The 20,183-nt window shown below is 52.5% G+C and overlaps 1 protein-coding gene across 6 annotated transcripts in view; it reads left to right on the forward strand.

Moving 5' to 3' along the window:
• Nucleotides 1-250: 250 nt before the first annotated feature.
• APBA2 (amyloid beta precursor protein binding family A member 2) overlaps nucleotides 251-20,183 on the forward strand; it is a 230,190-nt gene continuing 210,257 nt past the window's right edge. For 4 of the 6 annotated variants that reach the window (XM_058542281.1, XM_058542277.1, XM_058542283.1 and 1 more), the window contains exon 1: nucleotides 677-853. The gene's annotated coding sequence lies outside the window, so the exon portion shown is untranslated. The other 2 variants (XM_058542280.1, XM_058542279.1) reach the window with 2 other exon arrangements.

Below are 20,183 nucleotides of genomic sequence, written 5' to 3' on the forward strand. Positions count from 1 at the left end.
ACCTGGAATGCAGCCCGCGACTGGGAGATCTGCGGTGGAGGAGGCAGCAGGGGGCTTCCCCTCCCAGATGAGGCTTTCTGAGGCTGCGATCCCCGAGGGCTCCTCGCCTGGGGCCCCGCACACCACCGCGCCGGGCCGAGCAGGGCGCGGTCGCCGCGGCCCCTCCGCGCCACATATACTCCCGGGCCCACCAGGGGGCAGCGCGGCGCCCGGGGCAGGGTGTGCGCGTAGTGGAGCCTCGCCGTCACCTGTTCTACCTGCCGGAGGACCAGACCCCTAAAGCTCGGCTCTGGCAGGTCCGGGGCGCGCCCGGGAATCTGTGTGCTCCCCAGGGCCCGGGCGGTTGGGGCGCCGCGGCTTCCAGAGCCTGGGCTCCGGCCCCTGTCCCCGAGACCGGACCCCCAGGACCCGGTCTCCAGGTGTGCCCGTCCGCCGCGCCGACCGTCCGGGCGCGGGGCGGGGGAGGGGGCGGGCACGGACGCATCTTTGTCCTGCCTTTCTTCCCGCCGCGCGGTCTTGGCGGCAAGCGTTTTCGGACCCTGGCTTCCCGGGCAGGGGCAGCAGTAAAGGCCGGGGTGGGCGGGGGCAGGGGGCGGCCGGCAGCAGGCCGGTGCGGGGTGCGCCCTCCGCTGCGCCGCGTGCGCCGGGCAGAGGCGGCCTTGCGTGCCGTACGCCGCGTCCGGGGCGCGCCCGCCGCTATTCAGCTTCCCGGGCTCATTAGCAGTCTCGGTGTGCGGCTCGGCGCGGGCTCACAAAGAGCTGCGGCGGCGGCCCCGCGCGCGGCCTCGCGGACCGAGCCGGCGGCGGCGGGGCGGGGGCGCCCGTCACCCGCGCAGCCCCGTGCCCAGGCCAGGTAAGCCGGGGGCCCTGGCCGCAGCCTGGGGGCGCGCGGGCCGGCGCGGGGGCCCGGGGCGCGGGGGGCGCGGATGCTGCGGCCGGAGCGCTGCCCCCCGGACCCAGCGGGTCTGCAGGGCGGCCGGGCGCCGCTGGGGTCTGGGGGTGCGGACCGGCGCCCCCCTCAACCGGCAGGCGGGTGCGGCGAGGCCGAGCCGGCGGCACGCGCATCTCGGGCGGGGGGCGCAGTGGCGAGGGGCGACCCCACGCGGACAAGGGGCGCTGGCGGGCGGTGGCTGCGCGCTCCGGTCCCGCCGGGCTGGTGGGGCCGCTAGTGCTTTTCGCGGCCCCGCTCGGCGCTGGCACCAAGTCCTGGTGCCGGGCGGCGACTCCCGAGTTTGGGGTCGCTTCTGGCTTCCCTGCCTCCCGGCAAGGCGAGCCCCGATCTTCGCCTCCTCCCTTTCCCTTTATAATGAGGCCCACAGGGAGAAACTCTTCAATTAAAAATTCCACGTCCCGGTTCCCCTGGGCCGCCGGCGCGGGGCTTGGGATGAGGCGCAGACCTGCCCCTCGTCCCGGCCCCTTCGCCACGGCGGGCACAGCCTGGCAAGGCTGCTGTCGGGATTGGGCCACAGACGATCAAGGCGAACCTCGAGCCGCCAGCCCCCCCAGCTGGGCTTTGCGCCGGCGGGCCGGGCGGTGGGCGGCGGGCCTGGGTGTGCCACGGCTGGGGGCGAACTTGCCCTGGGCCCTGGCGCCGAGGGAGGGGCCTGCCCTGCCCGCGCCTCACTGAGAGCGGAGGCTGAGATTGAGCCTGCTTAACTTACTATTGACTTGCAGAAGAAAGACTTAATTTTTTCAGATCTGTTCCGATATGGCCTGACAGGGGCCAGACTCCTGTGGTTAAGCGAACTCACAGATGGCCGAGGGGATGGTGAAGTACCCCAAATGGGACATTTCTTGGGCACTTCATCCTGTGCGCTGAGCTGTCCCTGGCCTCTTCAACTTCTGTCCCCCTTCCTGGGAATTTTCCCCCTCTCTCTTTCTTTGAGAAAGAACAGTGGTTTTAGAAATAATGACCTGAAAGCTTCAAGGGTGGCAGTGGGACAACTTTTCCTGAGAGACGCATTTGAGGTGCTCTGCAGGTGCCCAGAGCCTGTGGGGGGCCCCTCCCTCAGGCCTGTGGGTAAGCGGTCTCTCTGTTGAGGTGAGGTGGGGGGCTTCTCCCCTCCTCGTGGGCAGTGTCCACCCTGCAGGGGACACGGTCTGGTTTCCCAGTCTAGAGCTGCCAGGATGCCCAGCCCTGTGCCCTCACTCCTGGGTGGCTGTCCGTGCTGCCTCCACCTGCAGCCTTGGCTGGAGAGGGTCTCCTGAGCAGAGGATGGCACAGACGTGGAACCTGCTGGGACTCTGGGCAGCGTCCAGAGTGTCAATAGTGGTTGAGTTGGAGCTTGCTGGTGGTCAGCTTGCTGAGCTGGCAGCCTCCCCCAGCGGGCACCACCAGCACGGACAGAGAGATCTTTGCAGTGGTCTCCAGAGCTGGGACAGATCTGGGTGATGGCTCTCCCTGAGGGTCTTCTGTGGGAGCCTGTGTCTCCAGACCTCTCTTCATTTGTTAGGGAGCCTGGTCATGCCCCTCCCCCACTGTCTGCCTTTCATCTCCTTGGTACTGGGCTTCTGCAGCTGGGAGAAGTGCGGCTGGACCAGATGGGTGTGTGTATGTGTGTGTGTGTGCACGTGAGTGTGAGAGGTGGGGTGGCTGCTGGCAGGAGGATGAAGCCGATAGGTCAGCCTCTTTGTCTCTCCTGCCTTGCTTGCTTTCTTAGGCTCCGCATGCCTGAGTTGTGGCTTGTTAACTTGTTTGCATAACTGTCCCTTGAGTACTTCTAACCCTTTTTTTTAAATAAAATATTAGTTTCACAGGAATCGTTGGTGGGGATGGATTGCGAAATGGAGGTGCATCAATAAACCAGTTTGCCAACTGAGCTAAGAGATGCTAGATAAAAATAAAAGATATTTGTAAAAGACACCGGTCACACCCCGGGAAGCTGAGAGGGAGCGCTAACACCTTGATTTTTCCTAGACACAACTGAGGAACTCAGAGGAAAAACACATCGGATGGGGAGGTTGGCATCAGCTGGGCTTTGTCTGGATTGGGTGGCTGTGAGGCCTGTCTGGGGGCCAGGGGGGCAAAGCCTGGATGCACAGGCCCCAGCTCCTCCCTGGTGCTCATCCCTTTCCTTGGCCCTGCATACCTGACCCAGCCACTCAACGGGTGCGGGCCCCTGGTGACCCCACGGTCTGAGGTCTTGGAGAAACCTTTATTGTCGGGGGGAGTCCGAGAGGGCCAGGCGCGGGTGGGCACAGAGGTCCTGAACACATCACTGGCTGCTCTCAAAGGCCTTCTGGAACAAGTGGCGGAACCCAGCATCCCTGCCCTGCAGTGTGGCCTTAGAGACACGGACAGGGTGGGAAAGAGCCTTGGGCAGCAGTAGTCCCGTCCTTGCCTGTGTGGCCGTGAGGACTGGGGATGTATAGGCACTGACTGTCGTGCAGCTTGATCCTCGACCTAGGTCACGTTTGAGATGATTGCTCACCAAGAGGTGGCCCAGGTGCCGGGTTGGTGGTTGGGCCGTGTGCCCACGAGGAGGAGTCTCTGGCTCCTTCCCCTCCCCGAGTCCCCCGCCCACTACCTGGGTGGGGTCCAGCCCATGTCTCAGAGCAGCCTGCTGGCACAGGCTGAGTCAGCTGTTGTGGGCGCTGTCTTCTCTCGCCCCTCCTGCAGCCAGCCCTCTGTTCTCTCCCTGTCCTCTCTCGGACCCTCGAGGGAGCTCGGGGAGGATGGTGACCTCAAGGTCATGCAGCCAGGCTCTCTCTGTGGGGCTCGAGATTCCCGCTTCTGCTTGGGAACCCTACATACTGGTGAGGTGCCATTGCTGTGAATTAGGATTTCTCTGCCAGCTGTGAGGTTTCCCAGGTTGGGTGGCATGGTTACCCCTTGGCGGGTTGGGCCCAGGCCATGTCTGGTGCAAGCCCTCAGTGGCTCCCCCGTGCCCACTCCACACCCACATTCCCCAGCCTGATTTTCTCAAGTTCCCTCCCTTGCTCCCAACCATGGTTTCTCTAGGCTCCAGGCAGACAGGCTCACTACCCAGGTTTGCTCTGGGTTGTCCCCACCTGGTCCCCACCTGCCACCTTGGCCCAGGGCCCTCATGTCCATTGTTGATGATCCTATCAGAATGTAGGTTCTTTCGTTTTTATCCACTAATCCTCAAAGTTGCCAATCTCACACCTGCCTCAGGGCCTTTGTACCTGCCATTCCCCCTCCCTGGCATGAGCCTCCTCCAGATGTCTACCTGGCTCGCTCCCTCGCTTACTTTGGTTCTCTGTTTATATACCAGCTCCCTGGCCACCCTACGTAAATTAGTAACGCTTTCCTCTTCCTTGTTAACCCTGCTTTGTGTTTCTTCTTAGTACTTAGCATTCAATTATTTATATATTTGCTTGTTTATTGTCTGTCTCTTACCACTCTAGTGTAAAGACTGTGTTCACCTCTGTATCCCTGGCAGCTAGAACAGTGCCTGGCTCCTCATAGACCCTCAGTGCTAGTGGTCAGATGAATGAATGAATGACTCCCCAGGAGTGTCTTTCTTCTGTTCGGCATAAGCCTGGCGCCCTGCTCCTCCTTTCCCCGAGCCCCGGGGCTGGACTGAGCTGTTTTCACATTTGGAATCCCTCCCAGAACCTAGCACAGAAGCTTGCGCTCAGTGGACAGATGGGAGAGGGCTGTGCGGTTATACAGTGCAGGTCAGTTTTCACGAAGGCCAGAAGACAACGCTGTTGGGAAGGCAGTCTGGCCCAAGGAGCAGGCATCCTGATTCTTCACAGAAATTCCCTTGTGGACTTTTGGTTGTTTGGATGGTCTGTAGTCAGGCCGTCCCTGCTGCCAGAGCCAGCTCTGTGTTATCCCTGCCGTCACCTGGGATACGGATGCGCCGGGAATGAGGCACACTTTGCCCAGGTTCCTTTCCTTCTCCATCTGGATGTTTCTAAACTTGTCTTGTACCTTATGTCAGACCCGGCATCTCAAGGCTCCCAGTTGCTCTGCCTGTCCCTATTTGCCAGCCTCCCCCAAGCCTTCCCCCGCTGGATTCTCCCTGCCCGTGTTCTGGCCTTGCCAGGCGAGGCGCTCTGGTTTTATAAGGAGAAAGGCAGCTCGAGGTAGGGAAAGAGGATGGGATTTGGAGTAACGACAGCTGGGTTTGAACGAGAGCTGGGTTTAATCCCTGGGGCCTTGGGCAAGTCACTGGTCCTGGGAGTCCTCCTCAGCATCTGTAGTATGCACATTATGGGTCTTGCCACGGTCCTTGTGGGGCACAAATGAGAGGTGCGCGATATTGAACTGATGTGAGATATTGTTATGATGGCCAGACTGGGGTGCCCCTTCGTGGGGTGCCTGTGTGGTCTCAGGCCTGTTGTGGTTTCTCTTGATTTACTGGGGGTTTGAAGAGTCAGGTTTGCTAGTTTCAACTACAATCTAGAAGAGAATGTAGTGTAGGCGCTTCATACACTCTGAAGTGCTGTACTGGTGTAAGGTGCTGCATCTGTTGTTTTATGTCTGAAGGATCAAAATTAAGAAGGAAAAAATATGTGGTTGAGATTCCTGCGTCTACTGGCTGCAGAAATATTTGCATCTTGTGGTTTTCTGAAAACAAGCACTCCAGCGTTCGAAGATGGCTTTTGATGGAGGAACCAGCCGGAATTAAACATACATTGTTGGGCACTTCCGCATGTTGAGTTCTGTTCCTCTGTGTTTGCTGTTTTAAATCATTTCCCACCAAGCCCGAGAGGCAGGTCTGTTGTCTTAACTTGGCAGCCAGGAGGCTGAGGACCAGGCAGCTCTGACCTGCCTGAGCCGGGGCACGCTGCTGTTACAGGAAGTGCTGGGCTTCGGGCCTGCGTGGGAGAGAATGCAGGGCCCACGTTCTCTCCTCCTGGATCCCATTGGGCCCAGTTTGCATCAGATGTGTTTTTAAACTGGGTGGGCTTGACTAGGACTTATGACCACTCATGTGACACGTACAGGGGTTAATTTTCCACATGTGCTTAGAGAATCTGATAGCTAGTGACCAGTGGACGTGAGTGCTGGGTGGCGATTGGAGAGTAATGGATATGTCATAGATGACCCAGGGCCCCTCTCGGGGACAGCAAGGGGGCTTGGGGGCTTGCCATCCAGGAAGACAGCTAACATTGTTATTGAGTCTGTTAGGTGTTTGCCGTTTTGCACTGGGAGCTAACACGGATTCTCTGCACTTCCTGTCCCTAGAATCAACTATGCAAACAGATGCTCAGCTCTGAAGTGCTCAGGCCTGTGTTCTGAACAAATTCTAATTAGTAAATAGTCCATAAGTAGGAGAACAGTATTGGCATTTAGAATTTTCAGTTGGGATATATACTTACATAGACATATATATGTATATATATATATATATATATATATTTTTTTTTTTTTTTTCCCTCCTTTGATTGGTTTTACATTCCTGGAATTGATTCCCCAGCAAGGCAGCTCTAAATATGAATTTCTCTGAAGTGTTGTATGCATTGTTAATTTAATAAACAAAGTAGTGTATAGTTTCCCCCCGGTTGGTTTGATTATCACTTGTCTTGGAAAAATCCATGGTTTCAAAAGTCGGAGCCCCATTCATTGGGTGAGCGCATGCATTTAGGGAAGATGGATTTCACAGGTCCCTCTAGCAGCAAGTGTGTGTGCTGTTCAAGTAAAACAGTTTCCGTGTCCCGGTCTTTTGGTGTAATAAGTGAGCCATGTGCTCTAACATCTGTCCCTATTATCCAGAGCTGCTGACAGCTGTCATGGGTGGGGTGGAGTGGAGCGGGGCCTGTGTTAGGAATCGGAAGCTCTGGAAAACCAGGCCCTGCCTCCACCAGCCAGCCAGCGCCACTGCTCAGAGTTGACTCTTCAGAAGGGCACACGTAGGTCTGTGCTTCCTCCCTCCCCAGCCATGGAGTTACTGTGAGGATGGAAGGAGATGAGATATGTGCGAGCATTTTGTTATGATATAACGCTCAGTCAGTGTGGTCAGTGCCAGTCACTGGGGTTAGGGGTGTGTGTGTGTATGTGTGTGTGTGTATGTATGTGGTTCTCCCTAACGTGCCTGCCAGGCTGCAGACATCGGGCACTAGCTTGGGCTCGCTAGCTGGTCCTGGCTGGTGGCAGTGAAAGCTGGCGGCTGACTCTCGGATAACCGGTCCTGGCCGCGGGGCCCGGTGCGGCCTGCCCGGCCTGACTGCTAGATCGTGAGCCCTTGAGGCAGGCCGGACTCGGTCGTGTTGATGGCTTTTCCTCCGGGAAACAGCTGTGGCCTGAGCCTGACCCACGTGCCCTTCTTTGTGTCCATGTACCGTGAAGATTCTGCTCGTAGCCTTTCTCTGCCCTTCACGTGCTGGGGAGGAGCATGCCAATGTGTGGCAGGTTGGACGTGCGGTCTGCTTTTTGTTCTTGGGGGGATGTCTCTGTGCTGTTTCTTGGGTTGGAAACTCTGAAAGCAGAAGCCCTACCTGACCAAGAACTCCTTTGGGCTTTAACGGATTTCAGCTTTTAAATTAATTGCATTTCATTAAGTAATGGTTTTCTTCTTCATCACAGGCTGGTCTGTGCTTAATCAGCAGTGATGACTGGTGCCACTACAGCTGATGTGACACCCCTAGAGGCAGAGGCATCTCTGACTCACATCAACTTCATGTGGGGAGCTGCTTGGGGGACCCCTGGATCTGGCAGCATTCTTCCCCCTGTTCGCTTTGGGGACCCCTGCCTTAACTCTCTGTATGTGTTGCTCCTTTTATCCGTCATGTAGGATGGTTTATCTAATGAAAGCAAAGGGTTGCCAGGCACGTAAATGGCAGCCCCTTGCCCCACTCTGTTGTTCACCTCTCAGTCCTTTGCTATGTGGGGCCTCTGCAGTGCTTGCACTGGGGGCAGGGGCCCCCCACTCTCGTTAGCCCTGAGCCCCTTTGCTGGGAGTTTCTCCATCTACCCATCTACCCATCCACTCAGCAGGTATTTTCTGAGTGCCTGCTCTGTTCCATCTTTCCTGATCCCTGTGTAGAGCTGGGTGAAGTCAGGACAGAGGGAGTGGAGAGGGGCTCCTGGAGAATGTGGGATGGCATCAGAACGCGATTCTGGCTCTCGGTCCAAATCCCTCTGGAGAAGCACAGGCTGGAAGGTGTGAGAGCCCCAGCGTAGGTGGGGGCAGGTCATGGACCCCCATCCTGGAAGAGGGTGGGCTGGCCCCTCCAGAGCCCAGGCCAGAAGAGCCCTCTAGGCAGAAGGGCCAGCCTGGAGCGGGGGCCGGGGGTGCAGGGAGGGCCAAGTATTTGGCAGCAGAATTGTGTGGTTTGTGCAGGTCAGACCTGGAGATGGGAGGGGTCCTGGCCATAGGGGTTTGAGCTGCCGTTGGTGGCCCTGGGGGAGTCCTTGCTGTGCGTTGGGAGTAGAGCAGGTGGGGTGATGACACACGCACTTTGCCCAGCGATCTCTAGGTGATGTTTCCATCACCAAGCTTCACAACCACTTGGAACATGGGAGGGAAGTGCGGGGAGGGGCACATGAAGAGGTGAGTCGAGGGTTGCCTGGAGGTGCGGGGAGGGCGCAGGGAGTCTGTGCCCAGCTGAGGAAGGATGGGGTTCCAGGGCCGGGGCTTCCCACTGCCTTATGTAGGAGGAGGCTGCTGCTGCCAAGTCCCAGCCTCGCTAGCTAGCACGGATGTTTAATTTTCCCTTTAGAGATTTACAGGCTTTCTAGATTAAATTGCCACTGTTCTTCTACAAGAACGACAAAATCCATGACAAACCATAAATCACATTATTAATTTGCTCACGTGGAGTTAACCTCTGCGGCGCCACCGACTTACTCCGAAGGACGGCCGTGGAGGCTGGGGGGCCTAGTTTCCAGCTGTCAGTGAGTGTGAAAGACGAGAGGGACACGGGTCGAGGTGGCCGGTGCTGCCTCCGTGAGACCACTGTGGCCGCCCTGCCCACCAAGTGGCCATCCTCGGCTCATCTGGGCCGTCATTACAAGGGCTGCTGGTGGCTCTCTGGCCCTCTGTAGGGAACGGGACGGACTCCTCTACTGGCCATGCAGAGGGCATGGAAGAGGAGAGGCGAGACCCGCAGCTGCTGGTCAGATGCACTGAGGCACACCGTGGCCAGGAAGCTGGTTCCAGAGGCCTCTGCGGGCTGGTGGCTCTGCAGAGATATTCGGACGCCTCTTCTCTGTGGCCTGGATACCCCAGGACATCCACAGCTCCTGCTTTTTCATCCCTTTTCAGGCCCAGCTGGGCTGTGGTGGCTGTTCATCCTCTGGGTAATGATGGGTCAGAAAACATTGCTTATGTTGCTCTCCTTTTTGGAGATGTGGTCAGCCTGTTCTTTGCTCTGGCACAGGGTGGGGGTGGGCACCGTTCCCTCCTGTGAAGCCCGTGCTTGGCCCCTGTCACCGCCTAGAGGGACGCAGCTTGGATGCTGGCTAATGCTGCCTTCGTTGCTTACTCCATGTGTCGTAACTGGAAACGGCTGCTAATTGTTGGGCTAATTGGAAATCCTTATTTGTTGGGAGAAAGCTGTGTTTGATGGGGGTGATCACTGTGTGTGCACCTTTCTGGCGCCATTGGCTGCGTGGCTGCTCTAGGCAGGGAGGAGCGGGGTGCAGCGCTGAGCATTGTGTGCTGCCGGGAGAGGAGGTCCTGGGGCTTGCTCTCCTGATGGTTTTCACCAAACACCTAATATTATGCTGAGATTCACTTTGACTGATGTCCCAAATCTGCCTTCTTCCTTTATAGTGATCTAGAGAAACCAAACTCTGGTGTGTTTAATAGACAGTATTCACAGCAGAAATCCAGGGGGTGTGTTGGTGGCATGGCTGCCTCTCTGTGCTCACGCGTGGTATCCACGGCAGGGAAGGAATGCCTTAGTCTGGGGACGGGCCATCACCGGTCTGATTTGGTCAGCGGTGGCCACCTACTGAGTCAGAAGAGTTCCGTAAAACCCACACATATTTGTAGAAATACAAATAGAATTTACTGTCCCAGTGGCCACCCTTGAGGTGAAATTAGCTTTGATTTCAAGGGAGTGAACTGAGACACATTAATTTGGGACTGATTTTTGTCCCATCCGTCCTGTACCTGACAGCGGTCCTCAAGCTCTCACGCACATTCCTCACGGAAACTGTCCAAGCTAACAGGCCTGGCGTCCCTTACGGGTGTTCGTTGTCTGGAATTACTGTCGACTGATCACTTGGACACAACTGGACCTTACATCTCAGGCCCTGACGCCAAAAACTTTTTTCTCTCCACATATGTGTTTAGTGGAATATATTCTAAGAAATTACTCATCTTAAAATAATGTACTATGTAATTAACAAGAAAAAGGCAGACAGTTGAATAGAAAAAGAGGCAAATGACGCTTCATCAAGAAAAGGTCCCAAAAATATATGAAAAGGTGCTCAACTCCATTAGTCAGCAGGGAGATGCAAAATAAATTGTAAATGTGTGTATTAGTCAGAGTTCTGCTTAGAAACAGAACCAACAGGATATGTGTGTATGCACGCGTGCGAGTGTGTTATATACATTTGGAGATTTATTATGAGGAATTGGTTCACACAATTATGGAGGCTGAGAAGTCCCATGATCTGCTGTCTGAAAGCTGGAGGCCCAGGAAAGCTGGAGGCCCAGGAAAGCTGGTGGTGTAATTCAATCGGGAGTCTGAAGGCCTGAGAACCAGGGGAGCTGATGGTGTAAATCCCAGTCTGAGGGCAGGAGAAGATAAGAAGAGATGTCACAGCTCAACAGTGAGGTAGGAATAGGGCGTGAATTCCTCCTCCTTCTGCTTTTTGCTCTATTCAGGCCCTCAATGGATTGGAAGATGCCACCCACGTGGGGAGGGCAGTCCACTTTACTGAGTGCACTGATTCAAATGCTAATCTCATCCAGAATTATAGACACACCCAAAAATAATATTTTATCTGGGCACCCCGTGGTCAGTCACTGACACATAAAATTAACCATCACAATTTGATACCATTGCACACTCACCAGAATGGCTACCATTAAAAAGAGCAGAAAATAGCAACTATTGGTAAGGATGTGGAGCAACTAGAATTCTCATTGTTGGTTGGGGTATAAATTTGTACAGCTGCTTCTGGAAGCTGTTTTGTAGTATCAACTAAAGTTAAAAATACGCATACTCACTGACCAGCAATCCCATTCTGAATGAAACTGAGTGTAAGTGTGTATATGGCCACTGTAGTAGGCTGAATGGTGGCCCCTAAACATGTCAGATCCTGGTTCCTGGAACCTGTGAATGGTATCTTATATGGTAAAGTTTTTGTAGCCGTGATTAAGAGTATTGAGGTGAGGAGATTATCCTGGATTATCTGGGCGGGCCCTAAATGCCATCACAAATGTCCTTCTAAGATAGAAGCTGAGGGAGAGTTGACACAGAGGAGAAAGCAGTGTGACCACAAGTCAAGGAATGCTGACAGCCACCAGGAACTGGAAGAGATGAGGAATGTTTCTCCCCTGGAGCCTCCAGAGGGAGCGTGGCCCTGCCATCTCCTCGATTTCAGCCCAGTGATACTGGTTTCTAACTTTTAGCCTCCAGAACTGTGAGAGAATAAATGTGTGTTGTTTTAAGCCACCACCCAGTTTTGTGGTGATTTGTTACAGTGGCCACAGGAAACTAATGTGGCCATCAAGAGACATGCACGAGAGTGTCCATAGCGGTGTGGTTGTCATTGCCAGATTGCAAACACCTGATGTCTCTCAGCAGCAGACTGGCCCAATGTACTGAGGTTTACTCACTCGTGGATTACAATACAGCAAGCTGAGAATGGACACTCTACAGTGTGAGCAATAGTATGGATGAATCTTGCCACATAAAACCCAGGGACTAGAGTCCCTACTGCATGACTCCATTGATAGGATTGATGCATGATTGACAGACAGGGCAACAGGCAACTCTCCTCTGTGGGGTTGGAAGTCAGGTTGCCCTTGGGAGAAGGTGATTAGAGGAGGCACAGCGGGATGCGGGGACAGGGCTTCTGGAGGTGCTGACAATGTCCCATTTCTTGATCTGGGTGTTGATTTGCGAGGAGGGGGGTTCCAATTTATGATATGAAACTTTTCAGTACATATATGTACATATATGTACGAGGATCCGAGGGGGGTGCCTGCACAGGTGGAGGCTGGGGTCTGTGGTGGGGGGTGCTCCCAGTGGCCTGGCCACCCTGGGGACACTGGGACAGCTCAGGAGCAAGCATCTCAGTGTGTGCACTGTGCAAAGCATCCTGCTGGGTTCTGGTACACACACAGGAAACAGTGTGGAGACTGGACCCTGCCCTCAGGGAGCTTTGGGTTTGCATGTCTGTTGGGGGGCTTCATTGTCAATGGAGATAAGAATAAAGGGGCAAATGACACTCCTGCAATGTGTGGCAGCCCAGGAGAGATTCAGGCCTGAATGAAGTGGTCACTGCAGATGGTGACTAATAAAAATTGGAGGGCGGTAAGGGGGGCATAACTCTCCGCTTCTTAGGTGTGGACTGTACCTGGTGCCATACTTCCAGAGGGCACAGTATGGAAAGGGGAAACAGGAACTTGACAGAGAGACCTGACAGACACTGCCTCGGCCAGGGATCAAGGTCGGCACCAGCAGTGACAAGTCACGTTGATGGTATGGACCCCGACACAACGTGATGGAAATGGTGCTTCACCTCTGTGGACTTTCTGCCCAAAACCCATCACTTCAATCCAATCATAAGGAAAACAGAAGTTCAATTCCAATAGAGGGACATGCTATAAATTACCTGACCGATACTCCTTAAAACTGATGAATCAATAGTTTCATCAAAAGCTAAAAATCTGCCACAGCCAAGAGGAGCCTGAGGAGACAGGACGACTAACTGTATTATGATGTCCCGGATGGGATCCTGGAACAGAAAAAGGACACTGGGTAAAAACTAGGAAGTAGCAATAAAGTGTGGACTTTAGTTAACAGTAACGTGTGGATATTGGTTCATTAACTTAACAAATGTACGACATTAGGGTAAGATGTTAACAATAGGGGAAACCGCATGTAGGGGTGTATGGGAACTCTGTACTATCTGCACAGTTTTTCTGTATGTCTAAAACTGTTCTAAAAAGTAAAGTCTAGTGAAAAATAAGAGAGCAGTTTGAGTCCTGTCACCCTGGGCCTCCTGGCGGAGGGACCTCCCCTCTGAGCCTCACTGTCCCCCCTCATCCAGCTCCAGACCCTTGCCTTCGTCGTCCCTCTTGGTCCCTCTTCTTTACTGTCTACCTAAAAACCGGAGGGAAGTTCAGTTGAGGGTTTGGGATGTATTTTTTTATGCCCCAAATTTCTGAGTGCTTGAAAGTAACCAGTTTCTCAGACACAGTCTTCCCGGGTGCTGGGGGCTGTCCCCAGGTGAGATGAGCCCAGCTAGTAAACTTGCGGGCGTGCTGGCCAGGTTTTCTTGGTCTGACGACCCCGTACAGCAGTGCCCTGGGCCTCTGCTCACTCCTTATGTGCACTGGGAAAGGAAAGCCTGCCAAGCGTTGGTGTCCTCAGGTGCCACCTCCCCTGATCAGCCCCTGGGTCACTCACAGTTAGTGACCAGTGGCCATTTTTTAGGAAGGTAACATTGACCCAAATAGGCACTGTGGACCAAAACTGACGTGTATGTGGTCGACGGTTCAGCGAGGAGGCAGAAGAGAGCCCGGCATCTGTGTGGGCTGGGCTGGCACTGAGGGTTTATGGCCAGGGCCAACGCTAGGAGATGGTGGGAACTGCTTTGTGCCCACGGGAAGGGCAGGCCAGCCTGGCAGCTGAACCCTGATTTTGGGTAATTTCATCTTCTTTACTTTACATAAGCGTTACTTCCTGTATTTTCGGAGGAGGCACAGGATGCAGTGAAAAGGAGTGAGGAGAAAAAGCCCCACACGGGGCTGGGAGAAGCCCAGTCAGGAGGACTGCGGTGGTTTATGGAGTTAGACGGCCCTTCCTGGGGCCCAGCCCGCCCCCCGAAGCTGGGCTGGGCAGTGGCAGGCACATCTTCCAGCTCTTCCGTGTGCAGCTGATGATGACACTCGCTTTTCAAGAGGGCGTGAGTCATGGATGAGACGACGCCTTCACCGCGTAACCTCGGGATCTGGCACGTGGGAGGCGCCTGGTGTGGGACAGGCGGTGCCCATGTGGTGGGGCTGGCGGTGGAAAGGGTGCCTCCTTGGAAGATGGAAGACCTACATGGCGGGGTACCCTGTACAAGTCACGGCCCCTCACATATCCCCAAACGAGTTAGAGGAAATGGTTCCTACTTATGGGTCTTACAACTCATCTGCATTTTATGACAAAATCAAGTTGAACCATATGAAACTGCTATTTTTGTTAAGTCAGAAGTGGTCAAATATAAGCAATTTCATATGGTTCAACTCAATAGTTTAGCGTTAAAGCAGTTTTTGGCAAGAGAGAACACTTTATTTTAAAAACTTTATTTTTAGTTAGTCCATACCTAGAAATTCATTGTATTAGAAAATAGAGATCAGCAAAAAGAAGCTTTGAAATACTTGACTCTTCCTGCCAGGGACTGTTGTCCACACGGTTTCTTCCTGGGGGCTTGGGAAGAAACGCACGGGACGCATGTGTGGCTGCCACACGCTTTCTCCTCGGCTATGTGTCGGGAACCTCTTCGCGTGGTCATCAGGGTTTCCTTCCACACCAGCAATAGGAGTTTACACATCATTCGTTGACCCAGGCCCCATGTGTGGACACTGGAGTTGTTTAGAATGTTTTTCTGCTGTGAGCGATGCTATAATAAATGTCCTTGTAGCTCTTTTGTTCTTTTTTTTGGAGTACCCATGATTCTTTCCCTACCACGAGTTTCCAGAAGTAGAGTTGCTGGGCCAAATGTGAAGGCTTCAGATTGACCTCCAGAAAAATGTCATTGCCCATTGACAGTGTGAGAGGGAGGGGAGTTCCTTCCTTCCCTCCATCCCGCCTCCCTCCCTCCCTCCATCCTCCTTCCCTTCCTCCGTCCTCTCTCCCTTTCCCTCTGTAGCCCTTTCCCTCCCTCTTCTTTCCCCCCTCCCCTTCCCCCTCTCTTGTTTGATGGTACACCATTGAGCAGCAGTCCAGCAAATAGCATTGCAGTTACCCCTCTGGTGCCTCGCAGCTCACAGGCTCCCTACAGCCCATCTTCCAGGGTTTGCTTGTGGTGTTTTGCCAGGACACCAAGAACTTGTGGGGGAGCCTGTGGAGAGTTTCTGAGACTTCCCAGGGACACACAGGCCAGTCAGAGTGGGGCTGATGATTCAGGTGTGATAACATTTCTTCCAGGGAGCCATCCCTTTCCCAGTTGCCCCCCACCCAGGGTGCTGGGGCGCTGACCTGATGGGCCTGGGACCTGAACCCTGGGCTCATGAGCCATTATTTATTTTAAAAATATCTTATTTTTCTGGTGATTTGGCAAATGGATTGACGCCAAGCCTTCTCCTTCCTGAGCTGCCTGGGGCTGCTCCAGTGCATGTGAGTCAGATGGCTGGTTGCCACCGTGGGACGCTTGGCCTGGTGTCCTGTCCTCCTGAAGCTGTTGGCTGCCCTGAGAATCCAAGGAGAAGCTGCCCAATTCTGCGGCCTCAGAAGGATCTTGTCCTTTTACAGAAGAGATAGATTCATGGATTTGCTCTGTTGAGCTGGAAGGAAGAATTTTTAAATTTTCGCTGGTTGAAGAACCTAAAATGGAACAATCTGCATCAATTCCCCAAAACTGGACTTTTAAGCAAGTTCTTAGAAAAATGGACTATTTTCTATGCGTGGAAGCAAATTCTGTAGGAACCTTCTGGTAATGGATTTTGAAGTGCTGTTTAGTCTCATTCTTAATAAATACTGAGAGTCTTACAAACCAGAAGCTGCCCGATCAAGGTCTCTGGGGCAGTACTCCCCCCCCCCAATGGGAGACAGCTGGGGGACCCACCCTTCTCTGCCACAGTACCCCTCTCTCAGGTCAGCAGCATTGTTTGTAAACAAGGGTTAACATCCCTTTCACCTTCACCTGAAGATTCCGAAAGACATCAGAAGAATGGGATGAAATACGAGTGCTTTTGAAACTTTTTTTGGGTATATTCTGTCTGCTGGGACACAGAGTTTGCATGTAGTGGTTCATTATCTAACGGTAAAAGAGCTAATAATTAAAATAAATAATATGATATCTCTGTTTTTAAAGTATTACTTTCTAACAATTATGTTGTATCTCTCGAGGAGGAGAGAGCCATTTTTCTGGCAGCAGAGTTTAGGCTTGAGAAGGACCCTGGCCTCATCGACGGAGGCAGGCATCTGACATACTTAGATCCAGAATTCCTTGGGCGTTGGTTTTGCATGAGCAGATTTTTTTTTTTCACTTAAAATTTTTTTTCCTGGTAATAAAGTTAATATGCATTCATTATAAAGATTCAAACTTTACAGATATAAATACACAATGTAGAAAATGAAAGCCCGCACTTCACCTCCTGCGCCCATTAAACCCCTGCAGACAACCATGTTAACAGTTTGGTGCAGATCTTTCCCATTTTTTTTCTTGCTTATAGAAATATTTTACATAAATACAGACATATTTGTTATTTTAAATACTTTTTCAACAAAATGGGATCACATTATCAATTTGGTTTGTAATTAGATTTCCCCCAGCAAAGTTTCTTAGACATCGTTTCTTGTCAGTTGTGCATAGTAACATGGTTCTCTCTGACATTTGTGTTATATTTGACTGTTTGCTTACTGATGAATTTTTGGGTTGCTCTCATTGTCTACACTCATGATAATGCTGGAATGTAGAGTCTCACACACGTAAATCCTTGCGTGTGCCTGGGATGTCTGTGTAGCATAGGTTCCAGAGGCAGACTTGCAGGGCCGCGTGGTTTGAGCATTTCTAGCAGGAATAGTTGCTCTCTGGAGAGGCTGAGACCATTTTAAATGATGCTGGTTGTGGGAGACAGCTGCTTCCCCACGTCCTCACCTACGGACACTCTCTGGACGTTATCTGTCTGTAGTTCCACTCAGTCATATGGGTACAAAGTTAACACATTTAAAATTATGAATGAGAACAAGCTTCTTCTCATGTGCTTAATAATAATTTGAATTTCTTCTCGTCTTCTTTTTGTACCTTTGCCTGCTTTTCTGTTGACTTGTCCATCTTTTCCGTATTGATTTATAGGTGTTCTTAGAACAGGAGGGTTGTTTCTCATTTGCTGTGTAAATTGCAGACATTTTTTCCCAATGTCTTTCATCCTTCGACCTCGTTTTAAGGCATCTTTGAGGGTGCAAAAATGTGGAATTTTTATGTTGTCAAATCTATCAAGCTTTTCTTTTATTCCTCCTGACTTTTGTATGTTACTTAGAGAGAGGACTTCCCTACCCTAAGTGTATAGAAACACCTTCCTCTCTCTCTATATTTTCTTCTAATATTGATAGTTTGGAATTTTTTGCATTTACATCTTTTATTCATCTGAAATTTATTTTTAGATATGATGTGAGCTGGAGATGAAAGTTTTTTTACATGAAGTTTCACTTTTCCAACATTATTTATTAATAACCCATCTTTATCTCTGTTTTGAGACGTGTTTGTCATTTATGAAGTTGCAGCTCTGTCCTGGGTTGTTTCTCCCATGTTTCTGGACTGTCTGTTCTAATTTATTGGTGTATTCTTGTGCCGCCATCTACTGCTTAAATTACTCTGGCTTTTTGTTATATTTTGTTATCTTAAAGGGCCATTACCTCTTCATTATTCTCCTTTTCCATTTTTTTCTAACCGTTTTCATATAATTCTTTGACTAGATACACTTTAGAATGAGCTAAATTCACCCCATAGTCTGATTGGGGTTTTGATTGGGATTGCTCTAGAGGCTTATTTGGGAGAGAAGAGACACCTTTATATTTTCTTCTCATCTGGATATTTTGATTCCTTTAGAAGGCCTTTTACATCCTTCACCAGTGTTTTATTGCTTTGTTCATATATATTTGGTACATTTCCTGTTGGATTTATTCCCAGGTATTTCGTGGCTCCTGTTACTGTTGTCATTGGGGTTATCCCCTCCTCTGGCCTTGTTTCCTGGCTGATCGTGGCTGGGATACAGAAAAGCTGTGGACTTCTCAATATCTAGCCTGTCTGCCTGCCTTGCTTAAATCTTTCTGTTGGTATAAATGGTTTGTTACTTCTTTCTCTTGGATTTTCTAATTGGGGGATCATTTGCCACCTGGCTTTTCCGTCCTGATATGTGCCTTTCTGTTACTGGCTCATTGTTGTGGGGGGTCTTGGTTACTCAGATGTGAGCCCCCGGGGTCTCGTGGCCCCCTCAGGACGGCCCCTCTGCTTCACGTCAGTGGGTCGGCCCTTTCACAGGGGTCAGGTGGCTCACAGCCCCTCAGGCCAGTTGCTTCACCCTGCAGTGAGGGCAGGCTAGCGGCCAGAAGAAGTGGGTTTTCCCCCGTGTGGCGGGAGGGCTGGAGGAGAGGGGCCTGGTGGAGCGGCTTCTTCAGGCGAGGACAGTGTGCAGCGGGTGCTCCCGCAGGCAGTCTGCGTGTGGGGCTGTTCTGCTGCTTGGCCCTCCAGCAGGGGCTCAGAGCCTTTTCTCCTCAGGGACAGGTCTCCTTATGTGATGGCAGATGTGGGAGTGAGAATGTCAGGGACTCTCATGCCAGCCTGGTGTCTGTTCCTCCCCACAGCTGGCGGGCCCCCCAGGCAATAGTGGTGGCCCTGTGGGGACATGGGTCGAGGGGCAGGGGGAGATGGGAGAGGGGAGCATAGGATGTAGCCCTGGTTCTTGAAGCTTCCCTCTGCAGGCCGTTTGGGCCACACAGGCAAGTCAGAGGCTTGGGGGGCCCAGTGAGGTGGCCCCCAGCAGGGGAGTGTGGGGCTTGGCCCGCCCACCTGAAGTAAGACCCCATTCTGACTGTGCCAAGAGATGCTGTCTGTGCCACCAAATTCCCACCAGGACCCCATGGCCCCAGGGCACACCCTGGGGTGTGATGGTGGTCACCCAGGGTCGCCCTTAGGAAGTGAGTCAGGTGGGGAGAGGAGGGAATGAGGTGAACGCAGGAACACAGGGTCCCCTCGCGCCACTGAATCTTGATGGAGTCCTTAAACAGAAACATTGTTTCTTCTCATTTGTGCTCTAGCCTTGGCCTTGATGCATGACACCCTCCAGAGGCTGCCAGTCCTGTGAGTTCTTGGTGCTTCCTCCAGGCAAGTGGTAGGCAGTTGTTTTGTGAGTTTAGTTTCTTAAGTTATTCTGCGTGTTGTTGAGTTTTTGCATTATTTTTCATCATTTTCACATAGAATCTTTGTTTTGGGTATTATAGCTATCAATACTTGGTAATAACGTGTTTGGGATGATGGACATTATTTTCTCCTTTTATGAGGTAAAACTGGCCACCTAGCACCTTTAGGATGGTCATGCCAGTGCTTGGCACTTTGGGGCCTGAGGGGTGCTGTGACTGGTTAAGCCTCTATGATGGGGATGGCACTGTTAGGTGATTTGGTGTGACCCTGTGCTGCTCTCTGGTGGAGGCCAGGACTGGGGTCTGAGACTTTCCAGATGGGTAATCCAGGCCGAGGAGGCCAGAAGTCTGATGGAGGAGAGGCATCCTGCCTGGATCTGTGGGCTTGAGACGTGGTGTTTTTGTTTTTTATTATCCCGTCTACCAGGAAACCATTCCACGTTCTGGTCCCTAGACACCCCATTTCTGGCCTCGTTCAGGCCCGTTTACTCCGCTCACAGGATGGTGCCCAGCGGGAGGAGACTGCATGGTTTTCCGTGCAGTCTTCAGAGCTGATGGAGGGAGAACTAGGCCAGCCGTGTCGTAACCTAGTGGTAGAGCACGTAGCAAGAACATCCACTCTTCCCTGTGGTACCTAGAAACTCTGGTTAGAGGAATGGCCAGGAGTAGGAACAGGAAGTCCACCAAGGACAGGAGGTGGCTCTCAGGACGTGGGAGATAGAAAGAGAGATGGCAAGTCCAAGGTCCCTGGGTGGGAGAACAGGTGTGTGATGTCTGACCCCAGGGTTGGTGGGTCTCCGTTATCTGAGACGGGCATATTTCCCTGCTGAGCTGGGCATGGGTTCTGTTTCATTCGAGTCCTTCCTTCCAGTTTGGGACGGGTTCTGGAATTTGTATTCTAAATGATGAAAAAGGGACAGGTGGCTCTTCATAGTGGTGGATTAGCTTTGTCAGGCCCCTCTGGAGCGGGGAGATGGTGTTGTTAAAATCCAGTAACTCAACCAGTGCAGCATTGT

This window comes from Diceros bicornis, chromosome 5 (genome assembly GCF_020826845.1).
Source record: "Diceros bicornis minor isolate mBicDic1 chromosome 5, mDicBic1.mat.cur, whole genome shotgun sequence".
Taxonomy (NCBI): domain Eukaryota; kingdom Metazoa; phylum Chordata; class Mammalia; order Perissodactyla; family Rhinocerotidae; genus Diceros; species Diceros bicornis.